At 43.1% G+C, this 22,592-nt stretch overlaps 1 protein-coding gene across 5 annotated transcripts in view; it reads left to right on the plus strand.

Annotated features, from left to right (window-relative positions):
• The window catches only part of RAD54L2 (RAD54 like 2), a 112,533-nt gene that overhangs the window by 13,430 nt on the left and 76,511 nt on the right, over nucleotides 1–22,592 (plus strand). The window lies entirely within an intron of this gene.

A 22,592-nucleotide genomic window follows, 5' to 3' on the forward strand; every position in this document is an offset into this window, starting at 1 on the left:
GGGATTACAGTTGTGCGCCACTGCACTGCGGTTTCTTTTTAATTGGGAATTCTGATGATGCCTTTTCCCTGCTTGAGCTCCTTCAGTGGCATCCACTGGGGGAAGGTGGGTTATGGGGATATTGCATGGAAACATAACAGCAGCCATTTCAGAGCTTAGCAGCACTCAGTGGCATAATAGTTATCTCTGCTGTCAGAGATGCAGATAGGAAAGTGGTGGTAAGTGCCACATATTTGCTAATTTTTTGTTTTTTTGAGACAGAGTTTCATTCTTGTTTCCCAGGCTGGAGTGCAATGGGATGATCTCGGCTCACTGCAACCTCCGCCTCCTGAGTTCAAGCGATTCTACTGCTTCAGCATCCTGAGTAGCTGGGATTACAGGCGCCCACCACCATGCCCTGCTGATTTTTTGTAGTTTTAGTAGAGATGGGGTTTCACCATGTTGGCCAGGCTGGTCTCGAACTCTTGACCTTAGGTGATCCACCCGACTTGCCCTCTCAAAGTGCTGGGATTACAGGCATGAGCTACCTCGCCCAGTCTTGCTAATTTTTTTGATTATCATTTTTTATACACCATCTTTGAGATGCTAGTCTTTTTCTCTCTTTCTTTCCTTCTTTCTTTCTTTCTTTCTTTCTTTCTTTTCTTTCTTTCTTTCTTCCTTTCTTCCTTTCTTTCTTCTTTCTTTCTTTCTTCTTTTTTTTTTTGAGATGAAGTCTTGCTCTGTCACCTAGGCTTGAGTGCAGTGGTGGGATCTTGGTTCAGTGCAACCTCCGCCTCCCAGGTTCAAGCGATTCTCTTGTCTCAGCTTCCTAAGTAGCTAGGATTACAAGTGCCTGGCTAATTTTTATATGTATATATTTTTTAGTAGAGATAGAGTTTCACCATGTTGGCCAGGCTGATCTTGAACTCCTGACCTCAGGTGATCTGCCCGCCTTGGCCTCCCAAAGTGAAATTTTTTTTTTTTTAAATAGAGATAGGGTTTTGCCACGTTTCCCAGGCTGGTCAAGAACTGAGCTCAAGCAATCTGCTCTCCTTGGCCTCCCGAAGTGCTAGGATTACAGGTGTGAGCCACCATGCCCAGCATAGGGTTCCAATTTTTTTTTTTTTTCAGATCACGTCAAAGATTTCAGTGCTAAGCGTTCCAATTCTTATATGGGACAAAGTTCAGATTCCTTAGCAGATCCCCATTACACTGCAGGATCAAGATCTGGCCTGTCCACTTCTCATCTCTTGCAGTCTCCCCATCCACCCCTCACCTGAGCCTCTAGCCCCATGCAACTGTACTTCTGCGGATACTATTCCCTATCCCTGAATGATTTCTTTTCTGTTTAAGGAAAGCTCTGTTTATTTTTTTTTTAAAGTTTTTTTTGAGGTGGAGTCTTACTCTGTTGCCCCAGATGGAGTGCTGTGGTGAGATCTTGGCTCACCATTTTAAAGTCTTTGATTCAGTGGTTTTTAGTATATTCACAAGGTATGCAACCATCACCACTAATTCTAGAACATTTTCTTAGTACAGAAAGAAACCCATACCCATTAAGCAGTCACTTCCTTGTTCCCTTCTGCTCCTTATCCCCTGGTAACCACGAATCTACTATCTGTTTTTATAGATTTGCCTATACCAGACATGCCATATAAATGTGGCATTTTGCAACTGGTTTGTTTTATCTAGCATAATGCTTTCAAGGTTCATTCATGTTGTAGCATATATCAGGACATCATTTCTTTTCTTTCCCTTTTGTTTTTGAAATAGGATCTGGCTTGATTACTCAGGCTGGAGTGCAGTGGTGCAATCATAGCTCACTGCAGCCTCCACCTACCAGGCTCAAATGATCCTCCCACCTTAGCCTCCCGAGTAGTTGGGACTTCGAGGACTGCAGGCGGTCAACATAGTGAGACTCCATTTCTATAAAAAATTTAAACATTATCTACCACACCTGGATGATGTTTACATTTTTTGTAGAAATGGGGTCTCACGGGCCGGGCGCGGTGGCTCAAGCCTGTAATCCCAGCACTTTGGGAGGCCGAGGCGGGTGGATCACGAGGTCAAGAGATCGAGACCATCCTGGTCAACATGGTGAAACCCCGTCTATACTAAAACTGCAAAAAATTAGCTGGGCATGGTGGCACGTGCCTGTAATCCCAGCTACTCAGGAGGCTGAGGCAGGAGAATTGCCTGAACCCAGGAGGCGGAGGTTGCGGTGAGCTGAGATCACGCCATTGCACTCCAGCCTGGGTAACAAGAGCGAAACTCTGTCTCAAAAAAAAAAAAAAGAAATGGGGTCTCACTATGTTGCCTAGGCTGGCCTGAAACCCCTAGCTAGGCTCAAGTAATCCTCTCGCCTTTGCTTTCGAATGTGCTAGGATTGTAGACATGAGCCACTGTGTCTGGCCAGGATTTCATTTTATTTCTTTCTTTCTTTCTTTTTTTTTTTTTTTTTGAGATAGAGACTTGCTCTGTCAACTAGGCTAGAATGCAGTGGCGAGATCTTGGCTCACTGCAATCTCTGCCTCCTGAGTTCAAACGATTCTCCTGCCTCAGCTTCCCAAGTAGCTGAGAAGCGTGTGCCACACCTAGCTAATTTTTGTGTTTTCAGTAGAGACGAGGTTTTACAATCTTAGCCAGGCTGGTCTTGAACTCCTGACCTCGAGTGATCCACCTGTCTCGGCCTCCCAAAGTGCTGAAGTGCTGGGATTACAGGTGTGAGCCACTGTACCTGGCCTCAGTATTTCATTTCTTTTTATTGCTGAATAACATTTCATTCCATGAATGTAGTACATTTTGTTTATCTACTTATCAATTGGAAAAAGTAGAACCTTAGTCATTTATATTATTATTTGTATTATTGTTGTACTTATCAGATTACTCACTGTATATGTTTACATATCTGTGTGTGTTGACTGGGTGATTCCTGGAGGGCTTCAATCTTCACTCTATGACCGTCTGTGACTCTGTGACTCATCTGTGTATCTTCAGTGCCTACCAGTACTGGTTAATTGTAAATACTTAATCAGTATTTATTATGAATCATTTTTTCTCCTTTTCCAGAAAATCTGATACCTTCTGCTTTTTTTTTTTTTTTTTTTTTTTTTGGTCTTATTTTTTGAGATGGAGTCTTGCTCTGTCACCATGCGGGAGTGGTGCAGTGATGCAATCTCGGCTCATTGCAACCTCCGCCTCCTGCGTTCAAGCTGTTCTCCTGCCTCAGCTTCTCGATTAGCTGAGACTACAGGTGTGCACCACCACGCCCAGCTAATTTTTGTATTTTTAGCAGAGACAGGGTTTCACCATGTTGGCCAGGATGGTCTCGATATTTTGGCCTCGTGATTCACCTGCCTTGGCCTCCCAAAGTGCTGGGATTACAGGCTTGAGCCACTGCACCTGGCCTTGCTTTTTTTTTTTTTTTTTTTTTAAAGCACTTCACAGATCCAAGTCATGATTCCTTATGTGGAATGTCCTCTCCTCTTCTTACTTGTCTAATTCTGCTCTGCTTCAGGGGTTGTCTCAAAGTCTGCCTTTTCCAGGAATCCTTCCAATGGCATCCAACCCTGAAGCTCTATTGCTTCCTTCTCTGAACTCTGTTGTACTTAGGTTCTCTATCATTCATTAGGCACTTAATAAATATAGCCTGATACTGTGTCCTTAAGTAGATTGATGGTAAACCCATCAATACTAAGACTCCCTTTGTGTACCCCTGATACAAAGGTGCTCTAACTATATAATGGAATTACATCTAACAGTTTACTTAAATTCAACTATATACTTTGCAAAAGGAAAGACAGGAAGAGGAAGGGAGGGAAAAATTAGGGGGAGGGAGGAAGAGAGTGAGATGATTTAAATGATAAGGTAATTCTTTTTTTTTTTTTTTAAAGACGGGATTTCACCATATTGGTCAGGCTGGTCTTGAACTCCTGACCTCGGGTGATCCGCCTGCCTCAGCCTCCCAAAGTGCTAGGATTACAGGCATGAGCCACCACGCCCGGCAATGAGGTAATTCTTAGGTACCATTTCACTCAGTGAGCGAATCCCCGCAAGCAGTCAATGCACTTAATTCCATTACAGTTTATATGACTGATAAAACCTATACATTTAACGAATTCTTGACCATTAACAAAAAATTGTTTAGGTGGTTAAGTGAGGGATGGTGGTGATGGGTTGGTTAGTATTCTATAGGTAGAAAAAAAAAAGGAGGGGCCGGGCATGGTGACTCATGCCTGTAATCCCAGCACTTTGGGAGGCCGAGGTGGGCAGATCACGGGGTGAAGAGATCGAGACCGCCTGGCCAACATGGTGAAACCCTGTCTCTTAAAAATACAAAAATTAGTTGGGCGTGGTGCTGTGTGCTTGTAGTCCCAGCAACTCAGGAGGCTGAGGCAGGAGAATTGCTTGAACCTGGGAGGCAGAGGTTGCAGTGAGCCAAGATGTTGCCACTATACTCCAGCCTGGTGACAGAGCAAGACTCTGTAAAAAAAAAAAAAAAAAGAAAGAAAAAAAAAGAATTGAGGGCTACAGAGAATTTTTGACTCACAAAGATTTGTTGATTTGTTGGAAATAATGAAGTTGAGTCTCCAGTGCCTGCAAGGGAGAGCCTGTAAGCTGGAATCTTTATAAAATCACTGGAGTGGTCCAACTAGCAAAACACACGAAGAGCTTAATTTCTAAATATTATACCATTTTGGAATTATTTTTTGTACTTATATTCCTATAGGAATACATACATAAAACTATACTGTATATGAGCAATTCAAAAGGCTTTTCGAGGGGCACATGCTCTCAGGGCCTCCTGGGGCTGTGTTATGGGCAAATAAAAAAAAAAAAAAGTGGGCTTTAACAGTAACTTTATGGATAATCTTTTTTTCATATGCTGACTTTAAACCCCCAGTGAGCACTGGCTGACATGGGGCCTGTGTAGTATAGCAAACATGCAGGGAACCTTTCTTGGTGGCATACAAACTTGCCCTGGGTTGATTACTGGGTGTTGGTATGGACAGGTGCAGCCACAGCCTAAAATATATGCTTACTAAGGGTGGAGATGAGGCCAACCTAGATTTTAGCCTGGGAGGATTTGTTCATTGATGACTTGAGTTTACACAGAAAGAATACGTGTATAAAGATAAAATGTTGATTTTATAAAGTAATATCTATTATAAAGCAAAAAATAAAAAATTATCTGTAACCTCCAGTCACGGATAAAAGTGGTTAACCTTTTCATGCATTTCCATCTTGTGTTTTTTTTCTTATTCACATATAAATACTTGCACATGTATAATTTTGTTTTAAAATTGTGATACCAGGCTGGACGCAGTGGCTTACACCTATATTCCCAGCACTTTGAGAGGCCGAGGCAGGCCTTGAAGTTGGGAGTTCAAGACCAGCCTGGCCAACATCGTGAAACCCCGTCTCTACTAAAAATACAACAATTAGCCAGGCATGGTGGCTCACACCTGTAATCCCAGCTGCTCGGGAGGCTGAAGCGGGGAATTGCTTGAACCTGGGAGGAGGAGGTTACAGTGAGCCAAGACTGCACCACTGAACTCCAGCCTGGGTGACAAAGTGAGACTCTGTCTCAAAAAAAAATTTTTTTTTGATCTAAATATTAGTAAGTTTTTCTGTGCTTCTTACATAACCTATTGTGAAAATGGTTGTGAAAATCTTTCTCAAATTTGCTCTACTATATCTCAGTAGGTCATAAACCTCTTTGGCAGAGCCATCTGTTTCATGTATTGGTAGATTTGTTTATCAATCTTTTGTTTTTGAGACGGAGTTTTGATTTTGTTGCCCAGGCTGGAGTGCAATGACGCAATCTCGGCTCACTGCAACCTCTGCCTCCCAGGGTCATGCGATTCCCCCGCCTCAGAATCCTGAGGAACTGGGATTACAGGCATGTGTCACCACATCCAGCTAATTTTGTATTTTTAGTAGAGACTGGGGTTTCATCATGTTGGTAGGGCTGGTCTTGAACTCTTGACTTCAGGTGATCCACCCACCTTGGCCTCCCAAAGTGCTGGGATTACAGGTGTGAGCCACTGTGCCTGGCTGATTTGTTTATGAATCTTATCAGGTCTGCCTTGTGCACTCTGAGTAGGGCAAAGCAGAATTCACTGACTGACCTAATTCATGCACTTAGCCCAAATTTCTCTACCAGAGACATGTGACCTGGCCTCATCTGTTAGTTGGCTCCTGTTTTAAATGTTTAAAAAAATTTTTTTAGAGTAAATGTTTAAAACATTTCTTAGATGTTTAGAGGAAGACTTTATTTTTTTCTAATCAAAATCATGTGCCATAGCAGCATCTTAAAGATCAATTTCATTTCAAAGGCATTTTGGTAAGCTTTTCTCCCTCGAAGATCCACTTCTCTCTCTTTTTTTTTTTTTCCCCAGACAGGGTCTTGCTTGCTGTGTTGCCCAGGCTGGAGTGCAGTAGTGTGATTACGGTTTACTGCAGCCTCAACTACCTGGGCTCAAGTGATTGTTCCCCTCACTTTAGTCTCCTGAGTAGCTGGGACCAGAGATGTGAACCACTATACTTGACAAATTCTTTAATTATTGTAGAGATGGGGGGTCTCACTATGTTGCCCAGGCTGGTCTTGAACTCCTGGGCTCCTCTGCCTTCCAAAGTGCTGGGATTACAGGCATGAGGCACTGTGCCTGGCACTTCTCTTACTATCCAATAGTGGAATAGCAAAGAATGCCTTGTGAAGTATACAGTCAATACATTTCTTTATAGAAATCAACTGTGTAATAGTAGCAGCATCAACAAATAGCCTATTTTTTTTTTTCTTTTGAGACAAGAGTCCTGCTCTGTTGCCTAGGCTAGAGTGCAGTGGCATGATCTTGGCTTACTGCAACCTCCTGGGTTCAAGCACTACTGCCTCAGCCTCCCTAGTAACCACGATTACAGGCGTACAATACCCCACCTGGCTAATTTTTGTATTTTTTAGAGATGGGGTTTCACCATGTTGGCCAGTCTGGTCTTGAACTCCTGATCTCAGGTGATCCACCCTCCTCGGCCTCCTAAAGTGCTGGGATTACAGGCGTGAGCCACCGTGCGCGGCCCAGCCAACAAATAGCCTACTGAAGTGGAAAGGGTTACTCTTTCACATTTAATATGTCTAAATTTTATCTCTACTGATATTTTCCCCAGCTTATATCTCTCCAGCTTCCTAACCTCTCATAAGGAATCCTGAATCTTAATGAGAGTAGAACATTGGCCTTTTGTGCTTGCATAAATCCTTCCTCTGGCTTAACATACAGAATATTTATGTCCCAGATATCTTAAATTTAGTAAGTTTGGTGTCTTACACTTGCTAACTTGGTGCCTCCCCTGACTGCTTCAGATCCAAACTGATTCATTCCACCGCCTCACTTGATTCCACTTGATTATGGGTGGGTCTTTCCATGTGGGTTATTCTAGCTGTCTCAGAGCTCTTCCCTTCCTTACTGTTTTATCCACTTATTGTAGATTTGGTTTATCCAGTTTTGTCTGTGAGGAATGCATGTTTTCTGGGCTTGGTGCCAATTTTTTTACTTAACTTTTGGGTAAAACTGTATCCCAGCTACTACTCTAGAGATGAGCTCTCTGAAACCAGTTTTATTTGTTTAGGAACCAGGTAACATATATTATGGTGCAAGATGTTATACCCATATTGAAAATAAAAACAATCTCTCTAGATGGAACCCTGGTTGTCTATATGAGAGCCAAAGTGCTGATGATTACTGGGCAGTTTTAGCTAAAGGAGCTTCTAAATGGGCTACAGATATGATAAGGCTATGTAGTATTTTCATAAGAGACACTGTAAAGAATTTTTCATATCTATGTAGGATTTGTTTGTGATGTGCTACTGTTACGTGATTGCCATGTTGTATGCTGTGTGAATCCTCACAGCTCAGAGATGTAGGTGTCATTATGCCAGTTGTACAGATGAGAAGCTAAGTAATTTGCTCCAGTTAAGTGGTGCTGTTAAACCAGGTCTGTGACACCAAAGAGCTCCCACCTCATAATATACCTACTGCCTCTTCAGCAGTGTTGTTAGTAAAAGCTGAAATATGTGTGGCATCTGGTCTTCAGCCTGGGCTGGTGTTTGAGGAGAAGGTGACAATAACACTCCAGGCCCTGGTTAGGGAAACTTGGAAAGTAAGCCTCATGTGTCTTTTACTCTTTTATTGAGAGTTGAAGAGCAACACTTTACTAGTGTGGTTTATTTTACCTTCCAAATAGTTTTCAAATCTGGCCTTTCTTCTGGCTTTTTAACTGGCTTTCTATTTTCAATCCCCTTTTATTCTGCCTTCCACATATCTTCCAGCAAATTTTTCTTCTAGACCATGTTTTGAATACAACACGCCAAATACCGATGCCAAATCTTCATTGTACAATTTATATGCGTTCATCCCTTGATCCTCTTAGGAAAAATTGAAGGTAGGGGATATCTTCATTTTGCAAGTTAAAAAACAAACTGTGGTCCAAAGAAGAATTTTTTTTTGTTTTTTGAGATGGAGTCTTTCTCTGTAGCCCAGGCTAGAGTACAGTGGCGCAATCTGAGCCCACTGCAACCTCTGCCTCCCAGGTTCAAGTGAATCTTCTGCCACAGCCTTCTGAGTAGCTGGGGTTACAGGTGTGTGCCACCACACCCAGCTAATTTTTTTGTAATTTTAGTAGAAATGGGGTTTTACCATGTTGGTTAGGCTGGTCTTGAACTCTTGACCTTGTGATCTGCCTGTCTCAGCCTCCCAAAGTGCTGGGATTACAGGTGTGAGCCACCATGCCCAGCCAGTCCAAAGAATTTAAGTAGCTTGCCAAAGTTTATGTAGCAAAATGAGCTGGGACTTGTTTTCAGTTTGAAACTGTGCTTTTAAAAAGCCTTAACATTTTATGTTACAGAGTGACCTTTATGAAAGACAGATCTGCTTATTTCATTCTGCTCTTGCTTGGAGGCTAAAATCCTATCACCTTAGCAGGTCTCCAGGTTGCTTTATGTTCTTGGCCCTGTTACTTCTCCAGACTCATTTTCTACTCTTTTCCTGTACTTCCTACTTTGTGCTTCAGTAATACAGACTTCTTGGATTTCCTTAAAAACTTTCTGCTTTCTTGTCCCTGAATCATTGTTCATGAAATTCCTTACCTTTTTTTATTTTTTTATTTTATTTTATTTTATTTTTTTTGTGAGACAGTGTTACTGTGTTGCCCAGGCTGGAGTGCAGTGGCCTGATCTTGGCTGACTGCAACCTCTGCCTCATGGGTTCAGTGATTCTCTTGCCTCAGCCTTTCGAGTAGCTGGGACTACAGGTGCGCACCACCATGCCCAGCTAATTTTTTTGTATTTTTGGTACAGATGGGGTTTCACCATGTTGGCCAGGCTGGTCTTGAACTCCTGACCTCAGGTGATCCACCCACCTCGGTCCCCCAAAGTGCTGGGATTACAGGCGTGAGCCACCATGTCCAGCCTAAAATAGGTTTTTCTTTTTCTTTTTTTTTTTTTTGAGACGGAGTTTCGCTCTTGTTACCCAGGCTGGAGTGCAATGGCGCGATCTTGGCTCACTGCAACCTCCATCTCCTGGGTTCAAGCAGTTCTCCTGCCTCAGCCTCCCGAGTAGCTGGGACTACAGGCGTGTGCCACCATGCCCAGCTAATTTTTGTATTTTTTTTTTAGTAGAGACGGGGTTTCACCATGTTGACGAGGATGGTTTTGATCTCTTGACCTCGTGATCCACCTGCCTCGGCCTCCCAAAGTGCTGGGATTACAAGCGTGAGCCACCACGCCTGGCCTAAAATAGGTTTTTCTATATTGATCTTTTTTTTTTTTTTTTTGAGACGGAGTTTCACTCATGTTACCCAGGCTGGAGTGCAATGGCGCGATCTCGGCTCACCGCAACCTCCGCCTCCTGGGTTCAGGCAATTCTCCTGCCTCAGCCTCCTGAGTAGCTGGGATTACAGGCACGCACCACCGTGCCCGGCTAATTTTTTGTATTTTTAGTAGAGACGGGGTTTCACCATGTTGACCAGGATGGTCTCGATCTCTTGACCTCGTGATCCACCCACCTCGGCCTCCCAAAGTGCTGGGATTACAGGCTTGAGCCACCACGCCCCGCCTATATTGATCTTTCATCTAGCCACCTTACTGAGTTCCCTTTATGTTTAATAGCTTGACTATAGATTTTCTATGTTGAAGCAATGTAATCTTTGACTCTACAGTTTTATTTCTTTGTTCCAGTCCCTTTGCCCTCTTTTTTTTTCATCTTACTTATTGTAGACTCTCCAATTTAATGTTGAGAGAAACACTGACTGATAGTATGCAACCTTATCTTGTTCTGAAAAAGGGTATGCTCCCAGTCGTACTGTGTGGAGCTTGTTTCTAGTAGACTTCCTTTATCCAGTGAAAGTTTTCTTCAAGTTTGCTAAGAGTTTGTTTGCTTTTGTAATCATGAATAGGTTCTGAATTTTGTCACAGCCTTTTCTGCATTTTTTTTTTTTTAATGACAGAGTCTTACTCTGTCACCCAGGATGGAGTGTGGTGGTGCCATCACAGCTCACTGCAGCCTCAAACTCCCAGGCTCAAGCTTTCCTGAGTAGCTGTGACTATAGGCATGCACCACCACCTTTTCTGCATTTTTTAGAGGTAGTTATGTAGATTATTTTCTTTAATCTGGTAGGTCTGTTATTAGAAGATTTCAGGAGTCTGACCCTGTTGGCTCTTTATTCTGTTTGATTAGTTCCTCATGTGTTTGTACTTTGTGAGCAAGGCTTTATCTGTGGGAATCTCACATGATCTGGGTTGACATATGTACCTGAACTGTTTTGCATTTACTTCTAGGCAACTAAGATGTATCATTTGCCTAGGACCACTTTAACTTTGGTTAATTTCTTGGACAGTGTAGGTAAGTATACATTTAAACCTCAAACTGGTTTGAGGGCTGACTGATGGCTACAGGCTCCCGTTTTTTCTCCTTCCTCCAACCCAGGTTTTTATGTTGTCTTCTGTATTGGTTGGCAGATTTTTTTTCTAGCTCACTCTTTCATGAGAGTCTAACTCCTTAAGGTCCTGGCTTTAGGTAGAGGTCATAGTTTCTCCTTTTTAGCTTTTTTGAACCCAAGGCATTATCTCTTATCTTTTATTTTTTCCCCAAGATTGGAAACCTCTCCAAGAACTGCTGCAGTGTTAGCTCTCAAGAGTATTAATCTGTGTTTTCGGTTTGTTTTTCGTTCTTGGTCCTTGGGGGTTTATATTACCTTTTTATAAGCATAACTGTGAATCATTTAAAAAGGATGGTTATTACAATTTTGTCCACATTTCTAGGTGTTTTGCAGTGGGATAATTTGCAGGGTCTTTTAACTGCCAAGGTTAACTGCCAAGGTGTCAAGTAGGAAGTTCTTGTCCAACTTGTTAGATGTACCTTTTTCATTATGTTATCTTCTTGGTTTGTACCAGTTATTCAAGTACTTCCTCTCAGTACTTTTTTTTGTTAACTTTTCAAATTTTTTGTTTTCGCAGATAATAATTTTCAGGTGTTTGCTGCAAAAAATGAGTAGGGAAGCTGTAAAATGACATAATCTTGGTTTGTGTTCTGAAATTTGAAATCGCATATTTTGTAGTTATTGATGATGATAGTGGCAGCACTAAAGGTGTTTGTAAAACGGCATGGGTCCTCTTCATCCTTTTATGTGAGTGGTGGTTTTCAGAATCTATCCAAGCTCAAAATATGTAATTATTCTTTTAATTTTAACATTTTGTTTACTGTAAAGAGTCAAGTCCAGTTGGTATTGTATTAATATGTAGTCAAAAATCTAAGTAGAGGCCTGTTCAGTACATCATGTCCAAGCTAGCACAAAAAATAATTTAGTGCAGGAATAAGGCAGGAGAATCCCTTGAGTCCAGTAGGCTGAGGCTGCAGTGAGCTATGTTGGTGCCACTGCACTTGAGCCTGGGTGGCAGAGCAAGACCCTGTCTCAAAAAGAAAAAAGAAAAAAAAAGAACAGGACTATCTTAAAAACGGGGACATTTGGATGTGAAGATACACTGCTCCCAGAATTGTTATGGTATCTCATGTTTTTTATCGTTAGTTAGTGGGAGAGATGATGAGATTCTAGAAATGGAAGTGGCTGTGGTGTGGGCATTTGTAGTTAATTACTTAGTATGGCTGAGTGGCAGCCTCCAGCCGTGGTTTATAATGTTCAGCAGCTGTCACCATTGACTTAGTTGGGCCTTTTGTTCAGCTTCACTGTTATGTAACAGTGAGTTGCACTCCTCATTGTATACTGTGGTGAGCAGGAGGGAGGATTAGCTCCTCATCCTGTCCTTTTTCTGTCATTCACTCCTCTTCCTTTTTTTGGATGGAAATTTTTATTTTGGCTGCAGTCCTGGTGAAATGTCTACTTGAGACTAGGTCACAAGAATGTTTAATAACTGCCTGTTGACTGAATGTCCAGCAAATTGTAACTTACTTAACCCTCCTACTTAAATGCAGGCCTAGAGTCTCTGTCTTTGAGATTTGGCAGTTTTCTCTAGGTGTTCCACTTTTATTCTTTATTCTCAGTCAACTAGATTGTCTGAGACAGTGGTTGCCAACTGCTATGGGTTGACACAGTGAGCGCTGGTGAGGCAGGGATTTGGGGTTTAATTCCAGGCTGCGGCCCCATGGTTAGAAACCATGCAGACCTACATGGTACTCTTAACTGCCCCAGGATGAATGAGTATCCTTGGACAGCAGGGTACCAGGTTGGAGAGTGTAGGAGTGTTCAGGCAGAATGTTTCGTGTAATTAGGGAAGAAAATGCATTGTAAATTTCCTGGTGGGGACTGTAGTACTATCTTTCATTTTTGTATTAGGGATGTAATTTTATATTATGATTAGATTTAATTTGGTGTTTATTCAAATTGTCAACCTTAAATAATTCATTTCAGAGGATATGATTAAGTATGGAGTTAAATATTTGAGTGTGAAGCTTTAGGATGACCACCTAGAAACAGTCCAAACAAATGGGGTCAGCATTCCAAAGTGGAGTAGTTAAGGTTCCACTTATATAGGTAGAGACAAAGAAGTTCTAGCAGGATTATAACATTTTCTGGTACTTCCTACTGGACCAGTGCATACCCACAGCCATTTGGTTACAGATTACTACATTTCAAGCAAGATTACTTTATTACTCCATAAGGAGGGGCAGGACTCTGAAAGGTCTTAGCTCTAGTGCCACTGGTCTTCCTAATTATTTATAGAAAACATCCAGAAGTTATAGCTGCATGCCAGGTCACTCAGGCAGCATAACCACATTCCTCTCAAGGCTCAGAATAATTTAAAGTTCTGACAGCTTTAAGTTTTTTTATTTTTACAAAATGATGTAGACTTCTTTGATGCCAAAAATGATATTTTTGTTGATTCTATTTTTGAGTCAAATAGTCTTACTACTTTTTGTTCATATCTGAGTTTTTTTCTTTGATGCATATAGTTGTGCATCACAGTGCCTGGCACAGTGTCTTTTAAATTAATTATTTTTAAAAATATGCTAAAGTTTTATTATTTCTTTTATTGTATTTTCTTTCTTTCTTTTTTTTGAGATGGAGTCTCACTCTGTCGCCTAGGTTGGAGTGCAGTGGCGTGATCTTGGCTCGCTGCAACCTCCCCCTCCCAGGTTCAAGCGAGATTTCTTCTGTCCATCCTCCTGGGAAGCTGGGACTATAGGCGTATCCCGCCACATCCAGCTAATTTTTGTATTTTTAGTAGAGATGGGGTTTCACCATGTTGGCCAAGATGGTCTCCATCTCTTGACTGCGTGATCTGTCCGCCTCAGCCTCCCAAAGTGCCGGGATTACAGGCATGAGCCACCACACCCGGCTTACTGTATTTTCAAGACACAGTCTTGCTCTGTTGGCTGGAGTGCAGTGATATGATCACAGTTCACTGCAGCTTTGACCTCCTGGTCTCAAAATACTTCCACTTCACCTTCCTGAGTAGCTGGGTCTACAGATGTATACCACCATGCCCAGATGATTTTTTAGTTTTTTATAAAGACAGGATCTCACTATGTTGCCCCGGCTGTTCTCAAACTCCTGGCTTCAAGTGATCCTCCAAAGTGCTGGGATTATAGGCATGAGCCACTGTGTCCAGCCTTTTTAATTTTTTTTTTTTTTGAGATGGAGTCTTGCTCTGTTGTCCAGGCTGAAGTGCAATGGCTTGGTCTCAGCTCATTGCAACCTCCGCCCCTCAGGCTCAAACAATTCTCCTGCCTCAGACTCCCGAATAGCTGGGATTATAGGTGCCTGCCACTACGTCTGGCTAATTTTTGTATTTTTAAGGGAGATGGGGTTTCACTATGTTGGCCAGGCTGGTCATGAATTCCTGACCTCATAATCCGCCTACCTCGGCCTCCCGAAGTGCTGGGATTACAGGCGTGAGCTACCACGCCTGGCAAAATTTTATTTTTAAGAATCAACGTTTTGTCAGTGGCATGGTGTCTTTATGCAGAAAATGCGTAGGCTTTTATTTATTTCTTTTTGAGACAGTTTTGCTCTTGTCACCTGGGCTGGAGTGCAATGCCATGATCTTGGCCCATTACAATCTCCGCCTCTGAGGTTCAAGTGGATTTTCCTGCCTCAGCCTCCTGAGTAGCTGGGATTAGAGGCACCTGCCACTGCGCCTGGCTACTTTCTGTAGTTTTTTTTTGAGATGGACTCTTGCTTTGTCGCCTAGGCTGGAGTGCAGTGGCGCAATCTTGGCTCATGATTGCTACAACCTCTACCTCCTGGGTTCAAGTGATTCTCCTGCCTCAGCCTCCTGAGTAGCTGGGATTACAGATGCGCACCTTCATGCCCAGCTAATTTTTCTATTTTTAGAAGAGATGGCGTTTTACCATATTGCCCAGGCTGGTCTTGAACTCCTGATCTCTGGTGATACACCTGCCTTGGCCTACCAAAGTGTTGGGATTACAGGTGTAAGCCGTTGTGCTCTGCCAGAAAATTTGTAGGCTTTGAACTAAATAGTTAGCCTTTCTGCCTTTCCCTTTGATCATCATTTTTTTTTTTCTCCAAAATAAAGGCCAGCTGCTTTTTCCATTAAAATATTTTCTCTGCTGGATGCAGTGGCTCACACCTGTAATCCCAGCACTTTGGGAGGCTGAGGCGGGCAGATCACAAGGTCAGGAGATTGAGACCATCCTGGCCAACATGGTGAAACCCTGTCTCTACTAAAAATACAAAAATTAGCTGGGTATGATGGCGTAAGCCTATAATTCCAGCAACTCAGGAGGCTGAGACAGGAGAATCGCTGAGCCTGGGAGGCAGAGGTTGCAGTGACCCGAGATCGCACCACTGCACTCCAACCTGGGCAATGGAGCGAGACTCCATCTCAAGAAAAAAATTTTTTTCTCAAGCTTTTAGTTTATCCCAGCCTTTGCCCCTCGTTCCCTCTACGGTGACAATATTCCCTGACCATAAAGTCCACGTATGAATTATTTTGGTCTTTGTACTTCTCATATGGTGTCTAATGAAATTTGACGTTGTCTCTGTGGAATAGCTGCTTTTTTTTTTTTTTTTTTTTTGAGACGGAGTTTCGCTGTTGTTGCCCAGACTGGAGTGCAATGGCACGATCACGGCTCACCGTAACCTCCACCTCCTGGGTTCAAGCAATTCTCAGGCCTCAGCCTCCCAAGTAGCTGGGACTACAGGCACGCACCATCATGCCCAGCTAATTTTTGTATTTTTAGTAGAGACAAGGTTTCACCTTGTTGACCAGGATGGTCTCGATCTCTTGACCTCGTGATCCACCTGCCTCGGCCTCCCAAAGTGCTGGGATTACAGGCTTGAGCCACCGCGCCCGACCTTTTTTTTGTTTTTGTTTTTTTAAAGACAGAGTCTTACTCTGTTGTTCGTGCTGGAGTACAGTGGTGCAATCTGGGCTCACTGTAACCTCTGCCTCCTGGGTTCAAGAGATTCTTCTGCCTCAGCCTCCCAAGTAGCCGGACTATAGGCGCACCACCACGCCAGGCTAATTTTTATATTTTTAGTACAGATGGGATTTCACTGTGTTGGCCAGGCCAGTCTCAAACTCCTGACCTCAGGTGATCTGCACATCTGGGCCTCCCAAAGTGCTGGGATTACAGGCGTGAACCACTGCACCTGTCCTGGAATAGATTATTTATCTGATGAGTGGTGGGACATGCATAGCTGGGTATATGCACATGCATGCATGCACATAAACATAACATTTTCTAGTCTCTGACAGATGCCCTTTCTTTCCAAGCGTTAACATCTGTTATTTTCCACTTACAGGAATAGGGGTTTGTTTTTTTCTTTTTTACTTTTTTATGTTTAGAGATGGGATCTTCCTGTGTTGCCCAGACTAGAGTGCAGTGGCTATTCACAGGCACCATCCCACTACTGATAAGCACGGGCGTTTTGACCTGCTCCATTTCCGACCTGGGCCAGTTTACCCCTTCTTAGGCATCCTGGTGGTCCCCCTCTCCTGGGAGGTCACCATATTGATGCCGAACTTAGTGTGGACACCTGGTCAGCATAGCACACTATAGCCCAGAACTCCTGGGCTCAAGTGATCCTCTCACCTCAGCCTCCCAAGTAGCTGGGGCTACAGGCACATGCTACTGCGCCTGGCCTTTTTTACTTTATTTTTTTGTTATTTATTTACTTTTGGGAATAGAGTTTTTTTACAAGTCTTCTTACTTGTGAAATCTATAGTCTGTGTTTTTCCAGAATCCATATGCTTTTCCCCAGAGAAGTTATAGGAGTATTAGTTTAAAAGAAGCCGTTTTTGGAGGTTGCAATGAGCCGAGATCGCACCACTGCACTCCAGCATGGGCAAAAGAGCGAAACTCCATCTCGAAAAATAAAAGCCTTTTTTCTGCTTTGCTCTTTTGGTTTTAGGTGAAGTGTACACTTTCTTTCCAATCTATCTTTGCTTATATTCACATATCACTATTTTCTTCAGTATTTATGCCCAGCATTAGACTAGAGAGAGATTTACAGGGCGCTATACAAAAGTAACTGTGACTGGTTAGAAGTGGTATAAATCTGGCCAAGCATGGTGGCTCAGTTCTATAATCTGAGCACTTTGGGAGGTCGAGGCAGGTGGATCACTGGAGGTCAGGAGTTTGATACCAGCCTGGCCATCATGGCGAAACCCTGTCTTTACTATAAATACAAAACTAGCCAGGCGTTGTGGTAATCCCAGCTGTAATCCCAGCTACTCAGGAGGCGGAGACAGGAAAATTGCCTGAACCTGGAAGAAGGAGGCTGCAGTGAGCTGAGCTTGCACCATTGCACTCCAGCCTGGGTGGAGCGATTCTTCTGCTTCAGCCTCCTGAGTAACTGGGACTACAGGTGCACGCCACCACACCCGGCTAATTTTTGTATTTTCAGTAGAGATGGAGTTTCACCATATTGGCCAGACTGGTCTTGATTGAACTCTTGACCTCGTGATCCACCCGCCTTGGCCTCCTAAAGTGCTGTGATTACAAGCATGAACCACTGTGCCCAGCTGGAGTCTTAAAAAAAAGGCTTGGTGTGGTAGCTTTCCCATGTAATCCCAGCTACTTGGGAGGCTGAGGCACATGAATTACTTGAACCTGGGAGGTGGAGGTTGCAGTGAGCTATGATTGCGCCACTGCACTTCAGCCTGGGCAACAGAACAAGACTCTGTCTCAAAAAACAACAACAACAAGAAGATGATACAAATCTTAAGCTCTCGTATTTCCATAATGCTGAAGAGAGAGAGAGAGAGAGAGAGAGAGAGAGAGAGAGAGAGAGTGTGTGTGTGTGTGTGTGTGTGTGTGTGTGTGTGTGTGTGTAGGAGCCTAAAATGGAAAAAGTGGGCACAGGTTAGAATAACTTTGGCCATGAAGTAATAGTGAAATACGTAATCTAGATGGATGCATAAGTCTTTTTACAAGATTGGTAAAAAGATTCACAACTGGGCCACATCCACACATAGAAGGAGGTAAAGCTGGTGAGTCCAATTTCTACCTCGTGTGGGGTGCCATTTATTTATGTCATTGATCATGCCTAGAGCCTTCCAGAGAGAGGCCAAGTGAGACTTTTGCCTCAGAGATGGTTCCAGCCAGGCTCAGAGGAAGAAGGAAAGAGACCAACCCCTTTAGAAGGAACGCTTTTTAACCCTAAGTCATTGTGTCTTAAAGGAAAGGAACTTTGTTACTAACTATAGAGAATAGTCAGGTTATATTTCAAATCTATCCCTTTTTGTTTTGAGATGGAGTCTTGCTCTGTTGCCCAGGCTGGAGTGCAATTGCATAATCTTGGCTCACTGCAACCTCCACCTCCTGGGTTCAAGTGATTCTCCTGCTTCACCCTCCAAGTAGCTGGGATTACAGGCACGTACCACCACTGGATCTGACTAATTTTTGTATTTTTAGTAGAGACAAGGTTTCGCCATGTTGGCCAGGCTGGCGTCGAATTCCTAACCTCAGGTGATCCACCCACCTGGGCCTCCCAAAGTGCTTGCATAACAGACGTGAGCCACCTCACCTGGCCCAAATCTATACTTTGAAATGAGATATTTTGGGACTTGTTAAGTGTTTAAATCTTTGGAGAACTAGGAACAGATATATTTATCTTCTTTCTTGTAATTGTGTTTTAGAAAGTTATTTATTTTCACCACTAAATACTTTATTATTTCATTCACAGATACATCATTATGTATTTCCTAAGGACCTTCTGTTACATAACCACAGACCAATTCTCAAAATCAGGAAATTTAATATTGATACAATACTATTTTCTGATTCATAGTCTATACTCAGTGGCATCAGTTGTCCCCAGCTATTTTTTCCCCTAGGCCTTAATAGCTGTTTGCTCCCCCACGCTCCTCCCTGCCCTACGCCCCCATCCAGGATCTAACCCAGGATCCCACATTGCATTTAGTTTCTTCTAATCTGAAACAGTTTTTGGAGGATTATTTCACATATATGTTGAGGTATACACAGCTAGTCCCAGGATCCTTGTCTTCTAATTCTCATTCTGATCCTGATTTTTTATGGCATTCTGGGGAAAGTTGCTACTTCCTTGAGAGGAAAAGGATTATATTTGAATGTAACTCATTTGTGTAATTTAATTCCTACCAACTAATAGGTTTGGTAGCCCCAGGGGGTATATTGGCTGAGGGAGAGGAGATAGACTGCTGATGGTTAGACTCTGCATGTATTTTGAACTGCTTAGACATTAGTGATCTTCATTGGTTCTGCTAGTTTTGAAGCAGAATATTTCCCTGACCCCCTCATGGGTGGGAACTGGAGTGCATGGGGGCCAGCACGGGTGAACTCCACTCACTTAGAGCTCTACTCATTGTGGGAGGAGGAGCACAAGTGAGTGGATGCAGGAGCTAGGGAAAGTGCATTTGGGTTCTGGCAATAGCAAACTCTTTATTGGCCTTGTGGCAGGATCTAGGGGGAGGGTGCCTGTGAGCCCTGAAGCCCCAGAGGAAGTGTAACAGTGCCCTTTTAGGTTTGCAATCTGTGGATAGCTTAAGTGTTAACAGCTCAATGGAGGGTCAATGTGACAGCGTTTTGTAGCCAGCCTCGTAGCACCTGAGTTCTTGTTTGGCATCCAGAAGGAATGAGATCACATGAACGAATTGAAGGTGGGGATTTTATTGCTGATGAAAGTGGCTCTCAGCCAGAAGGGGAGCTGAAAAGCAGACAGAGCAGGACTGTAATCTTCCCCTGGAGTCTGGCCGTTCCTGGCCAGACTCCTCTCCAAAACTACACCATCAAACTGTCCCTCTGAAGTCAAGCCACTTTTCTCTGACATCCAGCCATAGTCTCTGATGCACACCTGCTTCCTCTCTCTGCTGGCTGAGCCTGAGGTTTTTATGGGTGTAGGATGTGGGGCAGGATGGTCCATGGGTGGTTTTGGAAAAGGCAACATTTGAGAGGGAAAAGGAAGTAAGTTCTCACTTTGGGTCATGGTTCCAGGCTTGAGGGTGGGGCCCTTGCCGGGGAACTGCTCTCTTTTGACCAGAATTTCCCTGCCTCCTGTCCCTATCAGTTTTCTCCTAATTCTCATGATCAGCTTTATTATTAATTAAAATATGGAAAACAGTGCATCTGAAACAAATTTGGTTCATGTGAGAGTCTTGTCTTCCTTTGTGAATTGAGGGGGTGAAACTCACTACATATGTCTATTTACAAACCCCTGTACCATTTAATTACTAAGTCAACTAGAAGTGTGACTTTTTATAGTTTAAAGGTACAATTTAGGGGCATGTGTTCTCAGGACCTTTGAGGCTGTATCACAGGCAAACAAACAAAAAAGTTAAATAAGTAGTATAAAGATTTAAAAAGGTACAGTTTACCTTTTGCGTTGAAATAATTCCACAGTTTTTTTTACATACGCGAAATCAAGAAATTGATCTTCAAACTTTCTGTTGCACTTTGCAGACAGAAACTTTTTACCCTGATTTGCCACTTAAATCCTTGTGGCACTAGATTTCCAACACCAACAACCATGTCTCCAAACAGCACATGGTGTTTCCAACACTGACAACCAATTTTCCAATTCTCTGGACACCAACTAGATGTTCAACAGTGTTCAATTCTGACACTGCCAGGAGTTGGCGCAATTACCACAGGCTAAGGGCTCAGTCTTACAATAACACCCCCACTTTAAACGTCAGTCTTAAGTCTTGGCCCACCAGTAACTTCTGACCAACCAGCTGTGAATAGGGCATTCCCAAGATCCTGCCTCAGGTTTAGTAATTTGCCTGAATGGCCCATTGAACTCAGGAACACACTTTACTTAGGTTTACCTGTTTCTTATAAAGGAAACAACTCAGGAACAGTAAAGTGGAAGAGGTGCAAAGGACAAGGTATGGAGGGAGTGGAGCGCAGAGCTTCTGTGCCCTCTCCTGGTGTCACCCTCCTAGCACTTTGATGTATTCTCCAACCTGGGAGTGCTCTGAATCTCATTGTTAAAGAATTTTTATAGAGCTCAGTTTCCAGCCCCCACAACCCTACTTCTTAGAGTTCAGTGGGTGGGGCTGAAAGTTCCACCCTCTAGTCCCTGGTCATTCTAGGGACCAGGTCTTTACAGTCCCACTCTGAGGCTATCTAGGGGCCCCACCCTAAGTTTCTTTATTAGCATAAACTGGTGTGATCAGATGGGCTGATTATGAATAATAAAAGACACTCCTATCACTTAGGAAATTCCAAGGGTTTTAGGAGTTCTGTGCTGGGAACCTGGGACAGAGACCAAATATATTTTGTATTATACTACAAGCACCACAAAGGGCCTGCTGCTGACTAATATTACCATTCATTTTAGAACTGTGAGAAGCAGATCCAAAATAGTTTATTTATGTCTTGAAGCTAAGTGCAAGTCACTGGCAAAGTCAGAGTGGAAAAGCATTAATAACCATACAAATGCAATAAATAGTATGTTATTTTCTGTAGAATATTTTGAAAATACAAAAGTATATATCACAATGTAGATTTCATTAAAACTTTTATTTGTAGTAGATACCAACTAAGGAAAAACTGTAGTCTAGAAACAACCTATATGCCATGTAGGTGTAGCTATTTTAAAAGAATTGGTAACTGAAAATCTAAGTGACCAGTGTCAGCTCAGAAAATCGGTGGTGATTATTATTGAGACAGGGCCTCACTCTTGTCACCCAGGCTGGAGTACAGTGGCGCAATCTGTGCTCACTGCAACCTCTGTCTCCTGGGTTCAGGCAATTCTTCTGCCTCAGCTTCCCAAGTAGCTCGGACTGCAGGCATGCACCACCACACCCGGCTAATTTTTGTATTTTTAGTAGAGACAGGTTGGCCAGGTTGGTCTTGAACCCCTGGCCTCAAGTAATCCACCCACCTTGGCCTCCCAAAGTGCTGGGATTATAGGCATCAGGCAACGTGCCCAGCCCAGTGGTTATTATTTGGATTATAAAAGAATTCATATAGGATTCCTGCCACAGTTTCTTTAAAAGGACTTTGTTGAAATGCTACTTCCACAGAGCTTTTTGGGATCAGGTCTGGTGAGTAGTTTGACTAGACATAGTCTTTGTCACAGTTCATACTGAATGTTTGGGCAGCTATGAAGGGCAAAATCTCCTCTGTGCACAGCTTGTATTGGTCTGGGCATAAAAGCACCCAGACTGAGATCTGTGGCTCTGTGATAGAGCTCAGGAGAGGGAGGATCCTCAGAGGACTTGTACTTTGAGACAGGTAAGGGAGAATGGTGGAGTGGTGATTGGGGAGTTGGAAGGATGAGACACTGAGCATGGCTTGGCTTTTCTCCAAGCCTCTCAGTCTCATTGTCTAGCAGATAAACTGATCTGCTTTTAAACTGTTCTGAACTCAGGGCTGACTTAGGCTTAGGGAAGTCTGAGGAAAGTGGGCCCTCCATGTCCCTGCCATGTGGGCTCTTGTTTCTGTAGTCACCATTCTTTTTTCTTTTTTTTTTTGAGTTAGGGTCTTACACTGTCCACCCAGGCTGAAGTGCAGTTGTATGGTCATGACTCACTGGAACCTTGAACACCTGAGCTCAAGTGAGCCCCTGCCCTCAGCCTCCCAAGAAGCTGGAACTATAGGTGCGCACTAGCATGCCAGCTAATTTTAAAATGTTTTGTAGAGATGGGGTCTCACTAT

The sequence above is a fragment of the Sapajus apella genome, unplaced genomic scaffold (assembly GCF_009761245.1).
Source record: "Sapajus apella isolate SASKATOON/1434 unplaced genomic scaffold, GSC_monkey_1.0 scaffold23, whole genome shotgun sequence".
Lineage (NCBI taxonomy): Eukaryota > Metazoa > Chordata > Mammalia > Primates > Cebidae > Sapajus > Sapajus apella.